This window comes from Nematolebias whitei, chromosome 22 (assembly GCF_014905685.2).
Source record: "Nematolebias whitei isolate Nwh7 chromosome 22, NemWhi1, whole genome shotgun sequence".
NCBI classification, from domain to species: domain Eukaryota; kingdom Metazoa; phylum Chordata; class Actinopteri; order Cyprinodontiformes; family Rivulidae; genus Nematolebias; species Nematolebias whitei.
The window spans coordinates 17,893,647-17,901,425 of record NC_056519.1 but is presented as its reverse complement, the minus strand read 5'-3'; the positions used below and the strand labels follow the sequence as shown (position 1 = coordinate 17,901,425).

The window sequence follows — 7,779 nt, the reverse complement described above, 5'->3', positions numbered from 1 at the left end:
ATGTATGCATGTATGTATGTATGTATGCATGAATGTATTTATGCATGTATGTATGTATGTATGTATGCATGTGCGTTTGGATGGATGGATGGTTTCAGTAGTTTGAGGCCTAAATTCAGATTTATAACTATAATAAGACTGAACAAACAGTAATGCCTTGAATTTAAGAGTTTTAGTTTTAAAATAGGTCAGACAAGGTTAATGCAATCACATGTTGGGATAGATTTCTTGAAAGTTACCAAATAATTTGTGCCCTTTCAGACAGAGTTTTGATCCACTTCTATCCACTACTAAATACGAGAATTTTAGCATAAACCTGAAGAAAAGAGATTCTGTATTTGGTAGGTTTGGATTTAATTTTATTTCACAATGCTGATTTCAAGATGAGCACATGCTGCATCAGATAAACAAAATAATAGCTTTTTGTTTGTTTGTGTTTTTGCAATTAACAAGTGAGAATAAATTTACAGGCTGGTTTAAGATAATTCAAGCTTAATAAAACCTTGTGCAAATGTAACCATTAGAAAAATAGTTAAACATGAATGTGAAGACATTGTTACAGTTGAAATATTAAAATGTTTATTTTGCCTCTAAAGTGTATTAAAGTTGTGTTTTTATATTGGAAATTCAGTTCTCTCTTTGAGATTTAATATTTTAATAACTGAACTTTAATTAAAACCTGACTTACTTAAAGCGTACTTCTATTTGAGTTTATTCGTAAATTGCATTACAAAACATCCATTACGCAACACTTTTCATTACTGTGTGTAAGAAAATGGGAAAGTCAAATGAAAAACTGCGTCTGCCTGATGTGTGCCCACTATCATCAAATGACAGGCTTCGATTTGATTTAATGAACAAGGCAGGAAATGAAATAGCGGCTCAGCGCAGATTAAAATGAGAAACAAGGAATTCTGCCTGACTCTTCTGAAAAGGAAACACTGCTGAATACAAAAGTGACAGAGGGCAGGAAGGATTTCATTTAGAGCAGCAACGACAACAGAAACAATAAAGAATGGGAATGACAATTTATAGAGCATGTGACAAATTCACTAATTTCATCTGTTTCTTCTTATTGATAAAACACTATTTAATGTATTATTTAAGTCCAACTTTGAGGCTCAATGGGAAAATTATAAAAGGTGTGGGCTCGAGCACAATGTAAAAATTTATAGGATTTAGAGGCAGAAGCAAAATCACTAATCACGTCTTAATGGTTTAAAATAAGGCTGTGTAAAATAGGGCTGTGTAAATTAAGGCTGTGTATTTGCAGATTGTTGCAGCTACTTTGTTTTAAACATTTTAATAATGTTGGGTGAACCCTACAACAATCACTTTAAGCTGATGTGAATTTCAAAGCAGTTTCTAAGATGTCAGCTGATTGTGCAAAACTCACTGAAACACAAATCAGCTGACAGAACAGCAGTAAATTTCTGTGCTTTCCACCATACACGTCGCACCGCAGTATAAATCGTCTAAGTCCAAAAATGTCTAATAATGTGGAAAAAAACATAACTACGTCGCTTGGCCGCATAAGTCACATCTATTATGCATCACCGCTGACCACCCAGAAATGTGGGCTGGCATGCCAAAAATCGATTGGCTGCCAAACGGTGGCCGCGGGAGTGTGCACAGGAGGACTTGAACAAGAATTTAACAAAATAACACTTAAAAACAATTATTTGTTTGCTCAAAATTATAGCAAAAGTGTGTCTCAGTTGAACTTTTCCTTAATAAATGCACTTTATTGGTAAAATCAGCTGCATTTCAAAAATCGATTTGTGGCTGCGGGAGAGCGCAGAGGGAGGACTCGCTGTGCATTTGTTCGAAATTTAACACGATAACCACCTAAAAACAAATATTTGTTTGCTCTACATTATAGCAAAGGTGTGTCTAAGTTGAACTTTTCCTTAATAAATGCACTTTAATGCTTAAATCATATGCATTTTGCCTGGGCGGCGCAGCGAAATGCAGCTGATTTTGACGTTTGATCCAGGAGTTCAGGAGCGAGACGAAGGTAGGGTTTTATGGCAAGCCAAGTGTCTCATTAATAGCCACTTTTACCTATTAATGCAACACTTGGCTTGCCATATTAGTCAAGGGCCCTCTAGCAGCTGAAAATGTCAGTGTTCAATATTTTCCATGTCAGAATGAATGAAATTGTCAGATGTCAGACAAAAATTGGGTTATAAATATGGGAAAAAAACAAATAAGTTGATTCGCCGTATAAGTCACAGAGCATGCAAATTTATGCAAAAAGTTGTGACTTATACGACGAAAAGTACGTTACTGACTGGAAAATGAGGTATTAGAGAGTAAGGAAATGCTTGTATTAAATGAGAGGACGATACTTCACCTCAGCAAAGAACTGTGGTTTTATAATAATTTAAAATTACATTTAGCTCAGACACCTTTGCTCTCCAGACAGTAAGAAACAGATTTCTTAGTGGATGATCAACTATCAGTGGATTTACAGTAAAAAGTATTCTCTTATTCCAGGGGTTTTACTTCGCTAAGACAAATTTGAGGTGTTGTAGGATTTTAAGTCAATCATATTCCACCGATGATGATTAATAGGTTTACTAATGGAAGCAGGCTGAATCATCTCTGGGAGTGAGGCAAGTTATGAGGCGTAAACAACAGCAAACTTAAACCAGTGAAAGTCGGAAGTACAAAGTCCATCAATCATTGGTGACAGCTGGGATAGATGTAAGGATTATCAACAAGGAGGGGAGAGGGGGTGTTTCCCTTCACTTCATAACAGGGTTCATTAGTCAAACTTGGAATTCAAACCGTTTTCCAGCAAACTCTACATAAGACAATTCAAATTCATTGTTGCTTAAAGTTTACATATTAACTTGTTTTCATGATCAAACAAAACACAAACCATCACAACTATCTGTGCGCAACATATTGAACCTTCTTTTTCTGATACCTTCTTAAGACTAATTCGTAAAAGTAATATGTCTTTAAAATCACAAATGGGTAAAGAAAATGAAACCAGTAATTCACATTCAAGACTAAAAAATTCAATACATATTACAGCTTTAAACCTTGCAAGTGAGCTTGTTTTAAATATGAAGACAAAGAACAATGGAGTCCTCATCAATGGTTTGTGTAGAACTCAATCCAGCATTCAAACTAGGTAAGGTTGTATTCTGAATTGCCATATATTAGACACAAATATTTAGTATTTCTTCAAAGCATTGGTTGCATTTTGAACCAATTTCCATTTTGAGCAGGATAAAATAAAGAGAACTTCAATTCAGAGAAATTTGCCTTGAAGAGTTTTGTGTAATTACGTTTTTTGGGATACTCTAAACCGTTCTCGCTCTAGTCGAGGTGTGGCATTAGACAACCAGGAGTGGGGCTTCCTGACAAATTCTTATAAATTTATGACAAAGTCTCCAATAAAATCTTTAATCAAACCTCACTAATTGTAAAAATGCTTGACCATTTTCTTCTTCTTCTTTCGGCTGCTCCCTTCTTCAGGGGCACCACAGCAAACTAACTCACACGAAGACCTGGCAATTATTTTTACACCGGATGCCCTTCCTGATGCAAACACAGACCACAGAGCTGCCATCTAGGGTGCCTGGGGGAGTAGATGGTGGGGGTTAAGGGCCTTGTCAAGGTCTCAGAGTGGGGCAAATGAGGGTGGAGGCAGGTGTGAGTGTTTCATCTATCCCACCCACATTTTGATGTCAGTCCGGGAGTTTGAAACAGTGACCTTCTGATCACAGACTCACCTTCTTTAACCTCTTCACCACTGCTCCCCAATTGTAAAAGTGCTTAACCACGATCCATACTATTGTTTTCTGTTGTTTTTTTTTTTTTTTGCAATCCGATTATTTCTGCTTTCTTTTGTTTTAACGTTACATTATCAAAGTGTTCAGCTCATTAAGATGAGCTCTTTATATTTAGTTTTTAAAATAGTTAACTTTATTTAAAAACATTTTTACCATGTAAATACACTGAGATCTTTTCAATTCCTTCAAAAACTTTGTTCTTTTTATATCTGTCTCACCAGACTTGCCTTTTTTTTACTACTTGTATATTATTTGTCTTCTTGTTCTGTTTTTAGGTTTTAGCAATCATGTTTAAGCCAAAATCATTCAACACTCAGTATTCACACAGTTTTTCTTAACAGAAAATACTATTTTTAGTTCAACTGGAACTGCAAAACAGAATCCTGCATCCCAATTAGAATGTGAAGAGTAAAAATGAACACATGTTAAAATTATATTTTTATTTCTAAAGAAGAGTTCTGTTATGAGTACTGTACTTTCCACCGTACACGTCGCATCATCTTTTTTTTCTCGCTCTCTGTCCTTCGGTGGAACCAGACATATCTCCTTGCCCCCCCCCCCCCCCCGCTGCACTCTTTTATCCTGTGAACCCTTAAAAAAACTCTTTTTTTTCTGCATACCTCTTAATTCGAAGGATCAGCTGGTCTCTCAACAAAATTCATCAACTTCTTCCGACAGGAGTCAGGGTAAGGAGGACCCTCTTACCTCGACAGAAACAAATTGGATTCATGATGACAACTGTTTATTTTGCTGTTTGGTTGTTGAATTCTGGATTGTCTATAAATTCGTGTGGATGTGTCAAATCTCGACAGCACTCAGACTGAATTATGTGGAGCTGCTTCAGGGAGCTGGAGCAGCTGTTATCAGGACTGTGAACTTTCTGGCAGCACCCATGAACTGTGGGAATAATCTTGGAGAAGCTGTGAGCTCGACTTTTGGCGTAAAGGATCAATTTGGCTGTTTTGGAGTTCCATCAGAGGAATATATACCAGCAAGACTTTAAAAAGGCAGAAACAACAATTCACGATTTCTGCCTGACCCAAACTGTGGCCTTGACGCCGGACTTATCTCAACTCCTCCTGGCATGTTTTGAAAACAACAAAGATGCTTTGCCTGTTTCCTCACCACTCCCTTCCCCGAGGCCGTGGACATGTGACAGAGCCTCAACCGAGCTGATGATGAATGTCACCTCTTATCTGGACAATGGCTGAGGGGGGGCTCTGGACTATGCTACGACTTTCCCTTAAAAATTCAATGTCTTCACCGGCCTATATGTTTATGTATCGTGTCTATTTATGTTACTTTGCTGTGGTAGGTTTTTTGATGCCTCAAATCGTGCCCTGTCTAGGACACGGCGTGAGAGATCTTTTTTTATACCGTCTCTCCTCATGTTTTCTTCCCTTTTCTCATCTAAGCAAAATATTATTCTGAATAAGAATAAGGGGGCCGCGCTTTTTATAGTTGCAGCTTCGTGCACTCCGCCCATCTTACAGACGACTGTACGTACATATTCGCGTTGTATCTCGGTGCAATGCCAATAAAGTTTATTCTGATTCTGATCAGTCCAAATATGTCTAATAAAGTGGGGAAAAAAAGAAATATGTTGCTTCGCCGAATAAGTCGCATCTATTATGCGTCACCGCTGACAACCCGGTAATGTGGGCCCGTGTTGTGCCAAAAATCGATTGGCTGCCAAATGGCGGCATGGGAGGACTTTAACAAGAATTTAACAAGATTAACACTTAAAAACAATCATTTGTTTGCTCGACATTATAGTAAAGGTGTGTCTCAGTTGAACTTTTCCTTAATAAATGCATTTTAATGGTCAAATCAGCTGCATTTCCCCTGGGCGCCGCGGCTAAATGCAGCTGATTTGACGTTTGCTCCAGGAGATACGGAGCGAGACAAAGGTGGCTTAGTATGGCAAGCTAAGTGTCTCATTTGAGACACTTAGCTTGCCATATTACTCAAAGGCCCTCCAGCGGCTGAAAATCATAGTCTTCAATATTTTTCATGCCAGAATGAATGAAATCGTCAGATGTCAGCCAAAAAATGGGTTATAAATATGGGAGAAAAAAAAATATATATATATATATACACACATAGATTCGCTGTATAAGTCGCAGGACATGATAATTTATGCAAAAAGATGCAACTTATACGGCGAAAAGTACAGTAGTATTTTACCTGTAAAAAACAGCAGTCAGCAGTAGGATACTGACTCGTCAGAGCTACTCAGCACAACCAGACTAAAAAAGTACCACAAGAAGCTAATCCTTCAGCCATTGATCGAAGTGTTTAAATTAGAAATGTTGTCTTAAGTAGTCAACTTGTAGCTTTGCTACAACTAAAGCATAATCATCCTTATCACTGCGTCGAGAAATGACAGCAGATGTTATTTACTTTTGTGTACAAGCTAAAGCTTTTATAAATTAGAAAAATTAGGGCATAAATATTTGAGTGAGTTCAGGGAAAGCTTAGACAATTGTGAAAACAATCTCTCTGCAACAATTCTATTTGTTATTCAAAGGCAGACTTTGTGTTTTGATCCAACACCTGTGGTTTTTCAGTCCCAAAGCGGCTCTTTGTGAATAATATTTGGTGAAATAATCATGCAAGAGTCCAACCTGTTAAGTGAGGCATGAACACAACTGAGCAGTGTTAGTGCATCGTGTATAAAAAGCCAGTGCCTCTGATCCTGCTGACTGAATGGCCACTCCAGCCCTTCTGATCACAGCTGACTTCACTCCATTGAATTAACACACAGTTTTCTTGGCTACAGGCTCGGGGGGCCATGTTGGAGCCTCACTGGTGAATATTAGATTGCACGCCTCCAGATCTCATTAAAGGAAGCAACAGGACAATGTCTGCATCTCAAATGAGACCAGAGGCCATCAAGCATCCTGACTCCCTGTTGGATCCACTGATTTGATTGATTTTGTTTGTATGCGTCAGAGAAAAACAGGGGGTAAGATGTCATTTTCTGTAAATATAATTAGCCAATTTTTACAAATTGAACAATTGAAGGAAAATTGCAATTTGGGGGTCGTACAGCAAACGGACCACATTATGCTGCTTCATTACATGCACAGGTCATAAGACAGATTTGATGATGAGTTTTTTGGCTGTACACTCACAATATCTCCAGCCTGGTGAGTTTCTTCCACTCGTCCTTTTCTAGACGACCGCTCACTGAAACAGAAACATCACCGAGTCATTCACTATGAACACGAGAACGTCTGCATCAACAAAAGACATGCACGTTGTACTAAAAAATACAGAATTACAAAAACGATGATACGTGCAACTCGTTTTTTGCTATTTTTTCTTTCTCATGCCTAAAAGGAAATGAGGATGCAGACTTTCCTGAATCTCAGAATATTCTGCAGAAGGATTTAAAGTTATCATCTCTTCTTATATTGGGGCAATTTAAATCAATCCTAAAGGAATGAGAAATCAGGTCACTTGGCTCCTGTATCTGCCCTAATGTGTAATTATCTGGATTTTGTGTATTTGCTCTTGTATTTTGGATTTCTTGTATGTTTTATGCTGCTGTCTTGGCCAGTTCACTCTTGGAAAAGAGGATTTTAATCTCAACTTATGTTCCTGGTTAAATAAAGGATACAACTACTACTACTTTTTGAATGAAGCTTTACAGGGAATTGTGGGTCGTTGAGTTTTTTAACACACACATAAATAGCTCCAGCTTTAAATAAATAAAAAGTGCCTGAAGTTTATAATTTATGGTAGTTAACCAGAGGTAACCACTAATGAACACATTACAGTGACAAACACATTTCGTCTGCAGGTGAGTTGACCTAACTAGTGTCAGTTCTTAAATTACATGTTTTGCACCATTTCTTATCTGCTTGGTAATAATGTGATGTTTAAGATAATTCAATTCAATTCAAAAGACTCAATTCAATTTCAATTTGTCACAAGATAAAAATCATTTCAAATTAAACCCTTA

General features: G+C 37.4%; 1 protein-coding gene across 2 annotated transcripts in view; it reads right to left on the bottom strand.

Moving 5' to 3' along the window:
• The window catches only part of syt1a (synaptotagmin Ia), a 177,649-nt gene extending 170,649 nt beyond the window's left edge, over positions 1-7,000 (bottom strand). Inside the window, exon 1 of one of the 2 annotated variants that reach the window (XM_037695783.1) lies at positions 6,947-7,000. The gene's annotated coding sequence lies outside the window, so the exon portion shown is untranslated. The remainder of the gene's footprint in view (positions 1-6,946) is intronic. The other variant, XM_037695784.1, reaches the window with a different exon arrangement.
• Between the last annotated feature and the right edge of the window lie 779 nt (positions 7,001-7,779).